Source organism: Mesocricetus auratus, unplaced genomic scaffold, assembly GCF_017639785.1.
Source record: "Mesocricetus auratus isolate SY011 unplaced genomic scaffold, BCM_Maur_2.0 Super-Scaffold_100018, whole genome shotgun sequence".
Lineage (NCBI taxonomy): Eukaryota > Metazoa > Chordata > Mammalia > Rodentia > Cricetidae > Mesocricetus > Mesocricetus auratus.
In genome coordinates this window covers 27,520,625-27,540,432 of record NW_024429199.1, presented here as the reverse complement: position 1 = coordinate 27,540,432, position 19,808 = coordinate 27,520,625, and the positions used below count along the sequence as shown (strand labels likewise).

Here is a 19,808-nt window from a genome sequence, read left to right as displayed (position 1 = left end):
TATTAAATTTCATGTTAGATTGGGTTATGCACCCTCTTCCAAACAAAATGCTGTAAGGTCTTCAGAGTAATAGCACCTAAAAGCGACAATACAAGACAATGACTTGAAAGAGGGAGAATTTCATGTTGATAAGGGGACACATTCTCGATGTGATTACCAACCAGGAGTCACAAAGTGTAGTAGATAAGGCAGTTATTCATTCATCCTTGCCATGGTCATAAAATATTGGATTTTAGTGAATAGTTCACAGCTGACTAATTCCCTCCACTAGAAATCCAAGGATTGCTGGGCAATTGATAAACAAGTTATATCTGAGCTAACTTTTGTTTTTGTAATTGGGAGGTAATTCTTATAAAAAAGTGTTTCATTTATATCATATATGTGTTATTGAGCTTTATTTAATATGATTATCATAGGAAAAATGTTTTGGGGTACTGGGGAGATGACTCATTAGTGAAGTGCTTCTGCCCAAGCATCAGGGTCTTAGTTTGGACCCTAATATCTTATGTGAAAAGAATGGGACAGCTCATGTCAGTGCATGTCCTTAACTCTAGTGCTGGGGGGACCCCTCAGCTTGCTGGCCAGCCAGCCTAGCCCTTGACAAACTCAAGCTCAATGAAACTCCATATCAAAATGCGGAGTGAAGAGATTGAGGATGACACCTGATGTCAACCTCCACTAAATACACACAGAAACATTTTTCTCTACACCTTAAGTTTGTTACAGTTATAGAAGGCAATAAGTGTTGAAAACATGAATGTTAATATGGAGAAGACACTTTGATAAAGTACTCTAACTTTATAACAGAAAGTTAGAGCAATAGTAGACACCTGCCGTTCCTGAGTCTTACTGGCCTGTAAGTGTTGCATATTGTCCTTCCTGGGAATGCTCACTCATAACCTACATACAGACAAGTAGGTTGAAGCAAGAGGAAGCACAGTGACTTCCTCAAGATGATGCAGTCACTGACAGGGAAGAACCATGCTTCGGTGTGTTTAGTTACTCTCTGTTGTCATGACCAAAAGCAACTTATTTATGTAGCTCACAAGCTACAGTCTCCTGTGAAGGAAAGTCAGGGCAGGAACTCAAGCACAGACCAGGAAGGAATGCTGCCTATTGGCTTGTTTTCCATAGCTCACTTGGTTTTCTTTCTTACACAACTCAGGACCAACATGTACAGGGGTGCCAAGGTATGCCTACTGTCTGCCACACAATGGGATTCCGATGTACATCTGACAAGACCGTGAGAACTTATCTTAAACTCTGGGCTCTCTGACAACACATCTCCTTTAGAAGGCTCAATCCTCACGTTATCTCAGCGTGAATTTCCGTTTTTTTTCTCTTGAGACCATCAGGCTTGTAGATGGAGATGGGCTTTTCTCGTTTCCCGGTGTTTGTCTTCAGCACTCATCTCTCTCACTGAGTGGGGTAATCCTGCTGATGTCTCACTTCATGTTTCCTGTCCATGTTTCCGTCCTTTTCTGAATAAGCCCTGGATTGTCATGCTTCTTACTGTCTGTGGTGCTAATGCACAGGGGTGCGTGCCAGCCGTGACATGGGGGTGCACACAACAAAGCAGTTCATGTGTGAGTTGACACAGAGGGTAAGCTCCTGTCTGTAATCCCAACAATTGGGAAACTGAGGCAAGAGGTTCATGGCCAACCTAGGCTTCACAGTGATTTTCACATCAGATTTGGTGTAAATGGAAGTTTCTGTTCTGCCAGGTCCTGCAGACATTCAGTCCCAAATAAGCACACAAAGGCTTATATTGTGAACTGTTTGGCTTGTTGCTCAGGCTTATTACTAACAAGCTCTTACAACTTAAATTAACCCATAATTCTTATCTATGTTTAGCCATGTGACTTGGTACCTTTTCTGTTTAATTTTTCTTTTTTTTTGTGGTTTTTCAAGACAGGGTTTCTCTGTGTAACTTTATAGACCAGATTGGCCTGGAACTCAGAGAGATCTGCCTGCCTCTGCCTACCAAGTGCTGGGATCAAAGGCGTGTGCCACCACCACCCAGCTTGGTACCTTTTCTTAGCAAGACATTCTCATCTTGCTTCCTCTGTGTCTGGCTGGCAACTTCCTCTTTGCTTTTCCTCTTCCCAGAATTCTCCTATGGTAGCCTCACCTATACTTCCTGCCTGGCTACTACTGGCCAATCAGCATTTTTATTAAACCAATATGAGTGACAAATCATTTCAGTGAACCAGAGTATTATCCCACAACAACTGGGTCACACTGTGAGACCAGTATCTCAACAACCAAATAAAATGCCGACTTAAAAGTATTCAAAAGCATGCAGATGTCTCAGTGAGTAAAGGTATCTGCTGCCAAGTCTGATGACCCAAAATTGCATCCCTCAGATTCTTATGGTAGAAGGAGAGAATGTATTACCCTAAGTTTTGCTCCAATCTCCAGAAGTTTGCAGTGGCACATTCACTCCCCTATTCCTTATATATATGTACACAAATGAGTAATCAAAATTATTAAAAAGTGATCACAATATTGTACTCATGGATTCATCCCTAAATGGAAGAACCCAGTATAAATATATTAGCCCCTTCTTAGAACTGCTGTTTCATACTCCTCCCAACCTACATGTCTGTCTGTCTGTCTGTCTGTCTCTCTCTCTCTCTTTCTTTCTCTCTCTCTTTCTTTCTCTCTCCTCTTTCTCATGTGTGTTCACAAAGGGGGGTGACCTTTATTTAGCATCTATCACTGAGGAGATGTATCTCTTCCTTGCCCCCAACCTATAAGGCCTACAGACCAAACACTGAGTAGAAAGTTAACCTCTGTACTAGTTGATTCCAGGAGTCTTTCTTGATCACCTGCTGATCTAAGCAGAGTCTCTCAGTGAAACAAGAGCTCACTGATACTGCTAGTGCAGGTGGCTGCTTTGTGCCTCAGATTCCCTGTCACTCCTCTCAGAGACCTGGAATCACAGGTGGGCACTAAACACACCCAGCATTTCTGTGTGTTCTTGAGTCCAAACTCTGGTTTTCAGATATACATGGCAAGAACTTTATCCACTGTGCCATCTCCCCAGCCCAGCTGATTCTTTATTTCATTTTATGGTCCAGTGTAAATTTGCCTAGTATTTTGCTCCCTAGCATCTCTGCTCCATCTCTACAGGTCCAATCCTGGTTGTCTGGGCTTTTCTTGCTGTTACAGCTGCCTACTAACAGATCACCCCTGAGTCTATCTGTCGAGTATTACTAAGATGACATGGTTTGATGGGTATTGGATCATGATGACCCCCTTTTCATGTCTCTTGTGGAACACTAAGGTGGTGTCTAGCACTAGTTATCTTCCCATTTACATTGGGTCTGTGGCAGAAGAGAGCCCAGAGCCTGGTGTCCACTCCTGTCCTGCTCTGCCTGTCTTGTCCCTCATCCCAGGATGAGTCTGCCTCTCCACTTAGGCCTTTGCAGACATTTCAAGACTGGTGATGTCTAGAGTCTGGCTGTGCCATGCAGAGACACAGGTGCTGAGTGCTGTCACTCCTCTGCCTGCATTTCCACTTGCCCTTTTTGGGACTTGCCTTGTGAACACTTTCCTTTTTAGTTTGCATTTTTATTTTTAGTTCTGGGACCAAACTTCAGGTCTAGATCATGCTTGTAAACCTTTTGTCATTGCATTGTCTTCTCACTAGTCATTCTGCGGAGAGGACTTTAAATTTCCTTCAAAACTGATTTGTTTACAGTGGTCTGTTCAGTTACTGGCATTGTTTATGACCCGTTGAACATTCGAGAACATTTTGTTCAGCTGAGTGTGGTGGCACATGGCTTTAACCTCAGCACTTAAGAAGCACAGGCAGATGCAGGGAGAGGCAGAAGCAGGCAGAGCTCTGTGACTTCAAGACCATTTGATCCACTTAGTGAATTTTAGACCAGCCATATATAGGCTGTATACTGAGATCTTGTCTCAAAAGAAAAAGTTAAAGAAGAATGTCTTGTTTAATTTCTATGTAGTCTGTGAAGTTTTCTTGCTATTTATGTCTGTTGATCTGATTTGGTAGTAGACATTATTTCTTTTAACTTTTACTAAGTTTCTCTTACACTTTCCTTCCATCCTCTCCACCCCCTTGTATCTCATAACTACACTCATCAGCCCTGACTCCTTAGCATTCTCTTTCTCACATTCATATCCTTTTGTTATTTTGTGAAGTTATGAGTTTAACCAAAGCCATCTGGGTGACTTTGGTTTAAAACTAAATGTTGGAGCCGGTGGACTCACCAATGCCAATGGTAGGGTTTGGGAAGTAACTGACTCTGTGAGGACCAGCGTTGTGAGGCTAAGCTTGAGTGCATCCGTCATCCATTTCTTGAGTGGTTCAAAGATTAAACTGTAAAGAAATCTATATTCCTAAAATGTTAAGAAAGAGATAAGGAAAGCAAAAACAAGAAGTCAAAATGAAAAACTGGAAAGTATTTGGACCAGTAGATGGCAGTAGAACATTGTTTTCAGTATAATATTGCAAGACACAAAATTGGCCAAATGTTGACTGGAAAAACAACAACAAACTAATAGTTACCCAGAATGGTTTAGATGTCTTGTCAGGCATGGTGGTGCCTGCCTGAAATCTCAATACGTGGGAGTGTAAACCCAGAGGATTACTGTAAGTGTGAAGCCAGCGTGGGCAACATAACTATTAGACATTGTCTCAAAAAATGAAGACAGATGAATAGATAAAAATACTTCTGTACTTCAGTTAGTGGTGATATATTGATATTAGTTGTAAGACACAGCGGTAATTCTAATGAATGAAATGTACTATAATAATGTAAGTTGTTAATGGGGATCTGGGTAGGACATGAGTTTTTTTTTTGTTTTTTTTTTTTTTGCTATTTGCAATTTTTTAAAAAGTTGAAACTGTTCCTCAAATAGTTTGCCTTATTTGTTTGTTTGTTTGTTTCCTTTTAAGACAGGGTCTCACTAAATAGGTCTGACTGTCCTGGAACTCACTATGTAGACCAGGCTAGCCTAAAACTTACAGGGATCTGCCTGCTTTTTGAAATGGTATGTTATTTGGAAAGTCACCCGTAGAAAGTAGAAAAAGTCATTCTTAATCATTCTCCTCATGTAAACTTACATATGGAAATCTTTCCAAATGACGTTTTAGATGTACAAAGTTTTTGTTTAAGCATTCAAGATAGGCACAATGCAGCAATTGTTTCTCATGATTATCTCTATGTTCTTTATTCGGTTATGAAAGCAGGACAAAGTATAATAGACAACAGATCAGTGACTCCCAGGTAACTACTTTAAAAAACAAGTCAGAGAAAATCACTATCCCTTTATCCACCATTTTCTCTGTATGGCTTGCTCTCTGTGGGCCCTGTGTCACAGCCATGCCCACTGTTGGGCACAGCCCATAGAGTCACATGACTGGAATCAGAAAAACATGGCCGACAGAGACGGATTACTGAGCATGCATTGACCTAAAGAGCAGCTGTGCTGCATCCTTGGCTCTGAGCACATGACACAGGCACTGCATGTTGTCAATCCACACAGTGCCAACCAGTGCTGTCTGAAACACCTGAGCTCAGCACGTGGCCAACCGCGGGCGGTGCTTTGACTGTTGCAAGTTTTCCACCTTTGTAGAAACAGTAGTTTCTGCTTTTAATTTAATTTTAATTATGGAAACAAAGGCTTTTAAAAATAGCTTTGAAAAAGATTAATGATGTAATTGCATCATTTCTATTTTCTGGTTCTTACTTCCCCAGAACCCCCTTTCTCTCTTTTAAATTCATATCAACGGTTTCTTTAATTGTTATCATGTGTGTATTGTACATATATATTCCTAAATACATATCTTTATCTGTATCGTTACTCGTGTATGTGTCTTCAGGGCTGACCATTTGGTTCTGGATAGTCATGGTGTGTATTCTCTCCTGGGGAGGACTATTTTTCGTGTTCTCAGCTTTCCTTAGTTTCCTGTGTTCTCTGTGGCCTTTTGAGCTTGCCCTTTCCCCATTAACATGTCATCATTGTTCAGGCCAGAGAGAAAGGTCTTTGAGAACCTTCCAGGTTATTCTTCAGCGTATTTCTCTTTGGATTGTTCTATGGCAGAATGTTTTTAAAAATTATGGCTTTGGTGTTTGACTAGATTTTCATATTAAAAAAGGTGGCTAATAATTCTGGCTTGTGTCTAGGACAGCATTTCTAATAATCTTTGAAATATCTCCATCTATAAGTGATGATCTCACCTTGGAGGGTTTTTAAATGAAAATGTCCTTCAACTCTGAAAATGTTGACCATGCTCTGCCTCCTTCAATATCAAATATTTAGCCAGGATTAAGTTCCTGATATGAAAATAGGCAAGCACATGTATCTCATAGGTATGCCAACTTGCTCTTGTAGTTAATAAATGCTAAGCTAATATGTATGCCAAAGTTAGCACCCGTAAGTATTTGATGCATATTTTATCTGCCTATACATCTGGGATGATGTGACTACTTCTTGGGCAAAAGGAGCATCAGGGGAAAACCTGTAAAGACCCCCACTTAGCGCTTAGCGCAGTTGAGGCCTGCTGCTGCTCCTGGAAAACTCCATTCTCCGTTTTTCTTCCTACTGTTTTGCAAACTTCTTCCCTGGCGTTACAGTTCTGAAACTAGTGGGGTTCACTGGGGCCTGGTCTTAACCCTTCCATCCTCTGTCCAGAACCTCTTTGAATTGTCTCAACTATTTGTGACTCTCTGATACTGGAAACTCACACGTTGGTAACCCATCCAGACATCCCTTCTAAGCTTCATTGAATGAAATGAATCACACAGGTCTCAAGTTTGAAGCAGTCAAAACATAGCACCTTCTTCTCTGTCTTTTACATGCAGATTAATGCGAGCATCTAGTATCCAGCATCCAGCTCTGTGTGCCCATCCCCCATCCAGCCCTCAGTGTGCCCATCCCCCATCCAGCCCTCAGGAAAGCTAGCTGCCACCTACAAAACTGACTTCAAACCCATGCAGCTCCCCCAAGTTCATTATCTGTATTTTAATGGAAGCCATCATCCTTGCCTTACTCAGACCTTCCTAAGTATATGACTTTCCTAACTGACTTTCCAACTCTATGCTGGGTCTCTCAGAGTAGCCAGAGAAATCAAAGGCACACATCACCTTTGTGCTCACAATTTTTCAGCACCCAGGACCTCTGCACTAAAACTGAAACCGTTTGGTGTGATTTTCAGGGGCTGACTGACCCTGCCCAACCCTGTAAGAAAAACCTGTATGGCTTTTGTCTCTTATTCAATACAAAGGTTGATATTGTTTTATTATTTACATCAAAAGAAAGAAAAAGTGTTAGTAATCTCATCAGCTACTCAGAGATAAGCACAATTGGTGGTCAATATATCTCTTTCAGCTTCTGCCTGTGATTTATGTAAATACATGCAATCATGTATGTGTGAACATGTTTATAAATATTTATGTTATGTATACTTTTCAAAGGTTGAGAGATAGATTAGTTGATAATGTAATTACTTTGAAACCAAAGAGACCTGAGTTTGGTTCCTAGAGCCCATGTAAAAGCCCACTGTAGTGCACATTGTAATCGCAGTGCTGGGGACAGAGGGATCCTGACTCTCTCTAGCCTATAGTCTAGCCTCCTGGTGAGTTTCAAGTGAGTTCAGGCCACTGGGAAAACTTGTCTCAAAGGTCAGGAAAAAAAAACCCAAAACTTTAGTTGGTGCTTTAGGAATAACACCCAAGGCACCTACATGCACGCACGCACACATACATACTTACACATACAAATGCAACTGTACAAACCTGTATACACAGAGAAAATGTGTACGCACACACAGAAATACAAATAAGATTGCTATGTTCCAACTACTTTCCTATACCATTTCACACAACCTACTGGAGTGTAGAGACTGTTGTGCCCACTATACTGACACTCTACAGTTAAGAAAATCACCTACTTTCTTCATGTCTTCTCTTTTAAGATGTAAGTTAATGCAGCCAGCTTGCATAAATATGTTAGCCATCACTTGAGCGTGGGCCACCTGCCAATAGCCACATCCCCCAAAGAAAACTGACTCTCCCTTTCCTAGTGGGCACCAATGGTCAACAGTGCCTCTGCTAGGGGTGGAGCCTCATGAATCCTTCATCCATGCTAAAGTGGTAATAGGCTTGATCTTACCCAAGCCATGTATAAGTAAGCACACTAGCTAGAGGTTCATGAATTCAAGGGCCATGCCATATTCAGAAGACAGTGTGCCACTTTTAAGAGCTTCCCTAAGCCTTTTGGAGTAGGGGTGGGAGATGATAGAGATGTCCAGTTTAAAGGTGAGAGGTCAATAACCTTTGACTGGTTATAAGTCTCTGCCTTAACCCCTGCCTACAGGGAAACATAAGAGATGCTCTGCATATGGTTGGGTATTGCATGGATCTATGGTGTAGCAGAATTGTTTAGAAGGCAGTTTGACCATGTGTGTCTATTCAGGTAAACATCAGTAGTCTGCTTTTATTTTGGGGGCCTATGACATCCCTAGCCAGGCCTTTCGATGAGGTTTACATCTTGACCTGATGCTGCCTGTTTTCTGTGATTCCCATTTTGGGGATGGAATGCTTAGCCTGGGCCATTGTGCCTTGGACATTGGTAACTTATATTTTATAGAAAGTCACTGGCAGAGATCACACTGAGTCTCATAGGAGCTAATGGAGAAGAACTGTCAAGCAAATCTGAGACTGCAAAGACTGTGGCAGTCCTTTGAAGAGGGACTAAGCATATTGTGTACTGTAAAATTCACAGGTACCTGTGGGAGCCAGAGCAGGAAGGGGGATTTGGATTTTCAGTGGCCTTTCCTTCATGTTTTGAAGTCTTGGACCCTAGTGCAGCGCTGTGTAGACATGGGACCTACAGAAGTGATGGGGTCCTGGAGATTCCCACCTAGTGACTGGATGAATCCATTTATGGATTTGTGACTTGAGAATTCTCCAGAAAGCAGCATTTGCACAAGAGTCTTGGCTCACTGGCTGCTGTGAGGGGAGCAGCTTTGCCCCAACAATTCTTCCCAGCATGCCACAGGAAGCAGCCACAAATGGTCTGAAGTCTCAAACAGCTCAATACATCACACCCTGTTCTAAGTGGAGAAACTCAGGCATATGTCTCAGTCATGCAAACTGACTAGCATACCTTCCTAATTTACAGCCTGTCCCTTCTATATGCAGGAGGAACTTCTTTGGACAGTTCAGTTGCCCATGATCATGCAGGGCTTGGGGAGCAGCAGGTTCCCACACTGATCTAGAACTTATGTGCTTGTGAGTTGGAACTCCCCAAGGCATCCCAGGCAGGATGGTTGCTGTGCTCTGTTTTGCAAATAGAAAAAAAAAAACCTCAAAAGGATTGGTGAGCTGTGGTACAGGGTTTTGGCCGGACGGTAGATGTTCCAAGGTCATTATTTGGCAGGTAGGTTTTGCTGATGCACAACCTGTGCCTATATCAGCAGGACCCATTCTGTCACATTGGGGCTTCTTCTCTTTTCTCTCTTGCCACATAACCTTCCATCCAAGACATATAGAATGTCATCAGAAGAGTAACCTTCTTGCATAATGCAAGGAGTCAAGGAGTCAAATTTACTAGTTACTCCTTGGCAATGCTGGAGACCATGCTAATGCCACTCTGTGACTTCCAGTATAGAATTGCCTACAGAACTTTGTCAGGTTCCCTCTGTCTAATAGTGTCAATGTTCCCAGAGGTTGCATTTGAACATACTAACACTGTCCATCAGGGTCTGGAAGCCACACGGATATGCATTTATTTTCCTGCAGGTAGCTCAGAGCCTAGAACCTTCAGAAGCATTTTTAATGACTTGGCACTCTTAGAGGGGCCCAGATAGGCCTCTATATCCCTGGTCTTCTGCCTTTTCAGTTAACTTCCAACATGACTTGTAAGAACCCAGCACCAAAATGGTGACTGCTTTCTAAGGAGGAAGTGGAAGAGAATCTCTGTGACCATCTTTCATGAACATCCATCCCCTTCAAAACCATGTGAGAAACACATATCCAAAGTACCAAGCATGCTGTCTTAGATCTCTTATCACTGTATAACACAGAGAAGAGCAGGCCAGGGGACATGTCCCAGGAACAGCAGTTTGGCATGACCACAGGTGAGCCTGTCTCCTATAACACCAAGCAGGTTTTTGGCCCACAAACTTAGATGCCTGGAGTACCAGATTGCAGCCCACTCTGATGAGAGTCTGCTGACTCAAGTCCCCACTTAGTGGAGTGCACAGCCTTTACATAGAATAAGTGAATGGGATCTTTGTGAATGGGAATCCCAGGTGACAGGAGTTCTGTCAGTTAGGATCCACACTTGACTAGGCTCCCCATTGATTGGAATCTTCTTTGGCTGGAGTTGCCCAGTGTTTGTTCTGTCTCAATCCATATTGAGAGGGATCAGTTCTGTCTGGAGTCCTCGTTGATAGAACTCTCCACTGACTGGTGTTCATGTGGATTGGAGTTCTTGCTTACTGGATTTCTCTCTGGTTGGAATCTTGGCTGATTTTAGTAACATTGACTGGAATTTCTACTACTTAGGATTACAGTGATTGGAGTCTCTGTTGACTGTGAGAAACTTGATGTTCATTACCTCAGGATTTTGTCTTACTCCAAGAATGCAGTGAGTGGACAGTGAAAGGGGAACTTTATTTGCAACGCAGGTACCATGATTCAAACAGAAAGCTAGAAATTCAAACCAGAAAGTAGAAACTAAGATCTTCGGAGGCAGCAGGATGCCTATGAAGAGAGGTTGGGAATGTTAAAGCTGTAAACTCCAGGCCGGCCTCAGGAACCTAACCAGGAGACATCTTCTATGGAGACATAGTCTCAGAAGCAGAAGCAGAAGCTCTCAGAGGGCACAGTAGGCCAGTCCCTCAGCATGCAGTTGCAGGTTAAGTCTCAGAGGCCAAGGTAGGGTCCTGACTGTTTCCTCCAGGTGGAGCACTGCGTCACTGAGTGTTCATGTGAGGTTACTGGAAGAATGCTGCCGTCTTCCTCCTCTGTCTTCTTACATTAGTGGTCCTACGTGTGTGACTGCCCGGTCTTCAGTCTTCCTTCAAAAGTCAGGAAACCAGAGGCAGGATCCAACTGGGAGGTAGGCAGGTGAAACTGGGATTTCTATAGTTTCAGGAGCTCCTTGCCCTTCGCATACACTGGGGATAAAGAATATGGACCAGTCAGGGTAAGGCCTGTCAAACCCAAAGAAGAGACAACAAAAACCACCAATGGGGAAAGAGGGTGGGAGGAGGGTTCAAGCAGATTTGCTGCTCTGTCCCCTCCCCTTCATCTGCACTGCTGAGGAAGCTGGACAAGAAGGGGAAATGGACATTGTGGTCCAACAGCAACCGGGGGGTTTTCACCTGGTTTTAGCTCCTGGGGTTTAGTTTTTAAAGTCTACAGCTGCCAATTCATTTGATTTGGGTCTCTATGACTCTCCCTCCTCCCCCTCCCTCTCAACACAAATCCCCTGGGGCTAGATTTCTTGATGCCTACAATACCCTGTGGAGAACTTCTACCATTGGATAACATCTATTCATTAGAAAATCCCTTAGTCCAGGAATGAGGAATACAAAGTAGCTTGAGTTTACCACATATGTACCCTAAACATAGTGATCCCAGCCTATGTACTGTGGCTGATCACTTTAAATGCAAGGATACACATGACAGCGACTCTTAGTGACAGTGATCACCCTGCTCAGCACTGACCTCCAAGCTGGGTCCTCCTGTCTGGACTTGTTGACCTTTCTCTCCCTTCCCCATCACTTCCAGTTCCCACCCCATAAACCCTGGGACATCACCTTCCTCTCTCCATTACCTCATCCTTATCCCCTGGTAACATCTTTCTACTCTTCTAGTTTCACAAGCATAATTGATTCTGTGCATTATGATCTATGATATCCATGCTTCTGGCTTTACAGAAGTAGTATGCAATAGTAAATTTAAAAAAATTCAAAGTGGAAGAAGCAACAGATATAAGAAAATACCTCAAATTGCGGGGGTGGGGGTGTTTACAAACTCCAGGCCGGCCTTGGGATGGAGCTCAGTTGTGAGAATACACAAAATGGGACATGATCCAATTAGGGGTCATACAAATAAAATGCCCAGGTGAAATCAGATTGGGAAGTCCCTGTGAGGCAGTCAGCTTGGATTCTCATTCAGATTTCTCTGTGAATGAGCTTTGACTTCTCATTCTCACTGCAAGCGTTTTTATATCAAGGGGTAAAACATGGTAACATGTTACAGATTATCCTTATTACTGTTCTCAGAAACAGGCTTTACTCTTGAGCTGCTTCATTTCTTGCTTGTCCCAACATTAAGGGGGACAACCCAACCCCAGACAAAGGATCTTGGAGGATACCTTGAGACAAACATGATTGGGGCCTAAGTGTATGTGTGTGTGTTTTGGGAGTTGGGTCAAACTCCATTTCCAGATCTAGCCTTTCAGTGACTATAAACAGCATATGACAATTTACTATTGCAAAGTATCTATAAACACGCAGTGGGATTTGTCTTGTGAGGCACTCATTGTGTTGGTAGGCATGACTTGACCATCACTCGGTGTCTAGATCTAGCCTCCAAATGTGCTTTGCCCTGTGAACATATAAAATTTTGGTCTACCAATAGATAAGGACACGAGTAAAAGCAGAGATAAAACCAGTTGTCCAAGTGTATCTGCCTCATTCATTTCAATTGCCCTGATAAATCTCACCTTGCCCGCTCACTTCTTGGGGGAATTCTCATCTGACAAACCTGACAAGGATGAGGATTTGTGGGGGTAACATGAATCAACACAATCTTGATAAGCATACCCCAATCTTCCTCCTCCCTCCCTTCTAGCCCCTGGGCTGATCTGAACTAGAGGCCTATGTCCCAGTGTACTCCGTGCCATGTTGGAAGGCCTTCTCTGATGAACCAGAGGGAAGCTGGTTTCTTCTGTGTGCGCCACACTGCTTCTTAGTGAATAAATACATGGTTCAGTCATAGAGCCCTTGGTGGGCTCTGGAAAATACAGAACGGATGTACTTTCCTGCAAAACAGGGGCATTTGTCTCCCCACTTTGCTCTTGCTGGTCTTTATCGGTTCATAATATGAATATCCAAAGGAAGGTCCACTGGTCCCTCTCCTGGGAGGCAGGGGGAAGTGGCAGGATCTTCAACAGAAGGGAAGAATGTCACCCCTCTTTTCTTAAGCTTTGTTTGGATCTTACAGCCATTGTCCTGATGCCTGGCCTCTAAGTAGGTGGTATGAAGCCATGGTTTCTTTAAGGTTTTGTGTATTAAAGGTTCTTTTATGTCTTGGGTATCAAACCCATTATCTTTCATGGCTGCCACAATTTCAGAGTCTGGGCAGCTAGCCTCTCCATCACAATGTCTTTTGGCCTTCCATAGTCATGGGTGACCCATGAGATTTTGTATACTTAGCCTCTGCTTAGTGTTTATTATTAATAATGGACTAATAATGCATTCTCATTAACTCTTTAGGAAGCTTATAGGGGACATCATTTTGCACTTGAAGTTGTTCCCTAAACTCTGACAAGATGGTCCCTGCAAACAAGACAGTCCCCTGTTGCCGTATAATACAAAATGATTCCCAAAGTCCAGATGTCTGCTTTGGGGCCATCATAAGGAGACTTCTGTGGGGAAGGAACAAATGCTGCATCAGTCTTTAGCCTTTGCCCAGGCTTGAATTTAAATTATTTATTTTAATTATTTTTACCCTTTTGCTCCCATTCCACTAGGATATTATCAGGACCAAGGTCTCTCTGTGAGCTATGTCTTCATCAGAGAAATAGCTTACAGCAGTTGGCAGCTGTTGGAAAGTTTTGTCACTTCCTGGATGTGATGAAATAGCTGCTCTTCCTCAGTCACTGCCATGATTAAGAAAGTGTTCGGTTTGGTTTTGATTACTTGGATGAGTGAAACAATGTTAGGGTGGTTGACCATACTCACAAGGACCACCACTTCTCCTATTCTGCAAGTAACTGGTTCATCTGTGGGATGATGGTGGGACACACCTGTGAGATGATGGTGGGACAGTATGACTTTAGCAGTGCTGCCTTGGCCTAAAATCTTCAGGATAATGATTGTCTCTTTATCATAGATGACAGGCACAGAGTTGGGCCCTGACGTTGTCTCCTTACTGGCACTATACATTGTAGGTGGGAGTGCTACCCGAAAAAGAGAGAGAAAGCAAAGGAAGAAATGAAGTATGATAGCATAAGATATGAAAAATGTAAAGGAAAAAACCAAAAAAGTAAATACTAATTACCACACAAACAAGGAAAAACTAGAAAACCAAAGCTACATTTAAACAAAACCCAGACCATTACATTAGAGATCCAAAAGCCAGCTCATAGTCCAGTGAGGTGGAAGGATTATAGTTCGAAATGTGTGAGTGTGAAGTGAAGAAAATGGGAAAAGGAAATAAATGAGAAAAGACGGAATGAAAGAACTGGTACATTCCAAAACATTTGCAAAATTGTTGAAATAAAAAAACTCAAACTCTAAACTGCACACCAAACACCCAGTAAAAAAACTAAAACACAAAATCAAAAAACATGCAAAAAACACAAAAATTTAAAACAAAAACAGAAAGAAAAATACAATAAATAAAACCAGAAAACGAAAGCAAAAATTCAACCCAACGGGACAAAAATAGTGTTAGAAAATCAAATCCGGCTAAGTGCCAAGTAGTTGTAAATTCCACAGATCCAGAACATTGCCAGAAGCAAATAAATTTATTACAAGGGGGAGAAAAGCCTCAGTGAAAGTAAATAAATACCAAAATATAATCTTACAACACTTGAGCAAAAATGAAACTAGAACAGAAAAATCTATGCAGACTGAAAGACTTTAAAAAGGAACTAGTAATCAAGTAAGCAAATAAATGAGTAGGAGCAAATGAAAGCACAAATAATTAAGCCATGTAATGAAAAAAAGAATTTAGAATTTAGAGGCTGGGGAGGTGGCTCAGTCCACAAAGTATGTTTATTGCAAGCATGAGGTGCTGAGTTACAGAGACTACCAATCTCAGTGCAAGGTAATCCAACAGGTGTGCATCCCTGAGCCTCATTGGCTGACCAGTGTAATCTACTTGGAAACTGTAGGCCAGTGAGAGAGTTTACTTCATACCGGAAGTAAGTCAGCTGAGGTTGAACTGATGCCTCTGCCAGCAAGCTGTCCTTTGAGTTCAAATTGGGAAATGCTTGAAATTAAAATGAGGCAGCTATGAGTGAGCTAGGAGGGGAAAAAGTTCTGTCTCTGTATAGTAAAGATTTCCTGGGTGCTGGCATCCCTGAGGGACTTTCGCTGTATTTCTAGAGCCTGCATGGCTACCAGAGGCCTATCTTGCAAATGTTCTGCCTCAAAATGTTGTCACCATATGTGAGGCAGGGTGGTGGTAGCAGGAATAGGATTTCCCTTAGCTGCACAGTGACATGGATGACAGTTCTGGCATTGCAAATACCCCCATCCATATATATTCCTTTCTAGGCTTCTGAGAGGCCCTATTAGGTGTGAATTGCTCTCAGATGGCCTTACACGGGACATTGGGTATTCACCTTAGAGAAAAATGTTCTGAAAAGACTTGCGCTTCATTGGTTGACAGTAAGTCAGAAGAAGTTACAAGTATTTATCGTCATGTCTGTTAACTCTGCAGAGGACACTCTGGAAAGGAAGGCAAGATCTAGAAAGTGTTCCAATGTATCTTCTTTTGTCTACAGAAGGGTGGTCATCACCAGTGGCTCCCCTAGATCGTGGCCTCACCTTTGGGATTTCTTGGGTGCAAGGGCCTTAAAACGGAACACCTGATATATATATATATATATATATATATATATATATATTTTTTTTTTTTTTGCACAGGGATCCAATCTGGACTTTGTGAGTAGAAAGCCTCCTCTGTGAGCAGGCCCTTGCCTGGGTTGAGAGTTAGATGGGCTGGATTCTTCCTGGGTGAAGCTTGAAAGGTGCTTGCAGATTGCTGTGATGCCTAAGTACTTCAAGCTTTCGGTCTCTAGTTTTGAATAAATGAAGTACCTTTAGGAAATCCCCAGAACCAATAGAGGGTGCATTTGGGGTAGAAGATCCCTGTGATCAAAAGTGTCTCTGAAGATGTCTATTGTTGTGTCATAGGTCCTGCTACCCTGATGATCTTTGGGACTATGACCACATTTCTTCTCAATTAGATAAGCCCTGCCCTGCCAGGAATGCCTTAAGGCCTTTCTCATTGAGAATGCATGCTCTCTGTATAAAGACTGTCTTATGTTTTCAATAAGGTTTACTTGGGAACTTACTAAGCCCCATATTTTAACAGTATTTACTCATGGAATTTTAATTTATGGAGTATGTACTTGGTATTCAACTTTCTCTTGTTAAGGTGCTTTTACATAGCACTATCTTCTAAGCCAACCAACTGTCTTGGCATCACTGTGCCAAATTTCAAGCAATCATTACAGTTAGGCTTGTTGATTATTGATAAGTTACTGTTATTATGTCTCCGAAAAATGCATGATTACTTTTCCAGGATGGAAAAGAAAGCTGGAAAGTTTTAGCAAATAACAGGGGTCTGAGCAAGTTATACAAAGTATCTAAAAGGTCGGAATTCAGTAGACTGATGTCAGAGTTCTTAAGTCAATGGAATTACGCTCTAATCTCCCCAACAATTACAAAGACTGCTTAAAGATCAGACATATTTATTTAATCAAGATGTGTTTAAGTGTTTGGTTATAACTGCCATTCAGGGTATTTAATAGCCATACTTGGAGGCCATACTAATGTGGTCAGAAGGATTAAAAGGGAGAATGTAGTTCCCTGTTGCTGTCCAAAGTCAAGTAGGTCCTACAGATATAGGCATCTCTCATAATGTTCTTTAACTGTGAGGAATCACCTTTTCTTTTGTTCAGAATGACCATGGAGACTCTACCCAGTGAGGTCTAAGCAATGTGCAATCTGCAAAGCAGACATCCAGTACAGAGGGAATGTCCTCCATGTTTCCAAGCAAAGCCATGGCTAAGTAAGGCCTTTGAATTATCCTCCCAGGGAATGACCACAGTTTGTAAAAGGAGGGCTAGATGATTCAGAGGTTCCTCTCAAACCCAAGTAACCCCCAAGGGCCACATCTTCAACTGGCCTTGACAATAAAATAAAACCCCACAAATATAGTTGTGTCTACCTACATGGTCTTAAACACCCAGCAGGAAAGTATAACCAAAGAGCAGAATGATTGGTGTGCTTCTTTAACAGTTTAAGGGGCCACACTCCCTAGACTGTAGATAAAAGTATATGAGTGTCATTTAGACAACTATTTCTCACTGGCGATTATCTTCTTGATAAGAAAAATGCTTCCCACATACAAGATGTCAGGACCTTGGCTCAATTCAGCACTTCAGTGTTTACCTGCAGCCCAGAGAGACAAGCCCATATTGTTTGAAACATCATTGATTTTTCAGGTTAAATTTTTCTTTTTTTTTTTAATCCCCTTCAGAAGCCATGTGAGAGAGACCTCACTGTGATTCTGGTCACTCTAACAGTTATCAAAGTGTCTGAAAACAAATCCTGGGTTCATCACTCTCCATCCCAACCTTGGATCAATTGCTACTATGTGGGACTTAAAATGGTCACCTACATTGGTCTGTAGTATAGTGGTCTCTAATATTCTCCTCTCTACTCTTTCAGTCCTATTTTTTACAGATGGCCCTTTAGATGGAGCCTCAGATTACTGCCTGCCAAAACGAGACCAGCTCCAGCAGCCTGCCTACCGCATGAGAGTTCCCTCTCTCTTAGACTGACAACCTCTCTGAACTACGCCCCCTCACAGCCTGAAGCAGCTAGAGTGGTCATCGCCCCCTTTCCTGATGATAGTTGATGTCAATCTCTGAGGGAGGGAATAAAGGAGAGTTAGATGGACATGAGTAGACTAGGAAAGCAAGAGCAGGCTTCCTGAGCTGGCCATTTCTTATTCCCGGAAGACCTTGAGAGGAGAAATGACAAGAAGACTTGGGAGCTGAAATAAGAGGGGGGGAAATGGGGGGACATAGGGACCTTATAGAATAAGCAAGTCAGAATCCCTCTAGAAGACTTCACACCTTAGGTATCTCCACCCCAAAGGAATAAAGTTGTTACTTAGACTCTCTCCATGGCTTAGTCTTCTGTCTTTTCCAGTGTTCAATTCATTGTTCATGCAAGGGAAGAGCTCAGCCATCGGCTAAAAAATACCATCAACCTCCTTATACAACTCACGTAACAATACCTTACATGAAACCTCTAGAAGTGGATTAGGTTTGAAGGGCCATGGCATTCATTATCCTTCTCTAAAATTGCAAAAATAGCCTATTTAATCACTCAACTTTTTAACCACTGTTTTGCGCATGCACACACGCGTACCCGCGCGCGCGCGCACACACACACACACACACACATGCAAACATGTACACATGTGGCAGAGACTGAAACAAACAGGAAGAATATGAATGGGTGAATGAATATAGATAATCAGAGAATCCAGGAAAATATGAAGGATGTGAGAAATTACATTAAATAAATACATTGTCATCAAAGGTCATATGTTTGTAGTCCATATAACTTCAGAATTGACTCTGTAAGACAAAAGTATATATAATGGCTATACTCTCTGATCAACAAATATCTCCTCAAGAGGAAATCTGATCATAACAATTTTCAAGCAACTCTGCCAGTGCTTGTGAGAATTCTTTCCCTGAGGAGCCATAAACAGCACCTAACGCTTACAAGGTCCCAATGATGATTGGTCAAGGACACAGAACTAATGTTCCCTTGCTTTTCATTAGGACTTCTGAGAAAGCCCTGGATCACCCTAGGTCCCAACACCATATAAACTTTATTCTGGTAACCCTCCAGATAGCTACACCACATGCTAGCCACTATGTATATCAAACCCTACTAGACAACCCCATATGCTACTACCAACTGAAATACACTGCTAGTTGTTAGGTCCTACTGTATAGTATGCTTCCCAGCAAAGCCCCCACCCCATTAACCACTGTGTTCAGACACTTCTGAACACAACCACCCCAGCATTACATCATGTATATTTTGAGGTATGATGCACCCTCGGGACCAGTCTGTCACTACGCACTGCTGGAGATCTACCAAGGTGGTTCAAACATACCCTGCTGCATGCTCAGTCACCCCGAAGTCCCAGAAACTCTCTTATTTCAGTCCACAAAGTCACCCTTACTCTGCCCCATATGAAGTGTTAGGTACTGGGCTGTGGAAGTGGTAGACATTCCTACCCCTGGTGTGGCCCAGCAGATACTGTGCTCATCAGCTCCTAATAGACCTGGCCTTAATGGCCCACCCCACATCAGGTACATGAGGGTTCACTGGACACAAGCTAGACTGCCATCCCAAATGCAGGGCTAGGAACCAGACACTATTGGACACCCTGTAGCCCCTGCATACCGGTGTCAGGTAGTGCTAGAGAAAGTTATGCCCTTTTCACCATTTCATATAAGAAGCTAGGCTTCAACCCCTGCTAGGTAACCCCTTCATACTTCCCTGAACACACACTGAAGGCATAAACACTTGTCATACACCCAAGTGTCACCCACATACACCTTTAGGTATCTAGCTGTTACAGACACCATCAATGTGCATCCAGATTGTATAGAATCTAAACATCAGGTCCTGCGGGATATCCCCACTATAGTACCATCTGTCATATCAGCGTTAGGAATTAGATTCTACCAGACTTTACCCTGCAGTCCCTGATGCTCTACTGTGTCTGAGATGCCTACTGAACCCCTTTCACACTCTGCAACTTACC

General features: G+C 42.5%; 1 long non-coding RNA gene across 3 annotated transcripts in view; it reads left to right on the top strand.

Annotated features, from left to right (window-relative positions):
* LOC121132910 overlaps positions 1–18,137 on the top strand; it is a 32,171-nt gene extending 14,034 nt beyond the window's left edge. For 2 of the 3 annotated variants that reach the window (XR_005869616.1, XR_005869615.1), the window contains one exon: positions 17,681–18,137. This is a non-coding gene — a long non-coding RNA (uncharacterized LOC121132910). Of the gene's footprint in view, positions 1–16,908; positions 17,019–17,680 lie in introns of all 3 variants that reach the window. The other variant, XR_005869614.1, reaches the window with a different exon arrangement.
* The last annotated feature ends 1,671 nt before the right edge of the window (positions 18,138–19,808 follow it).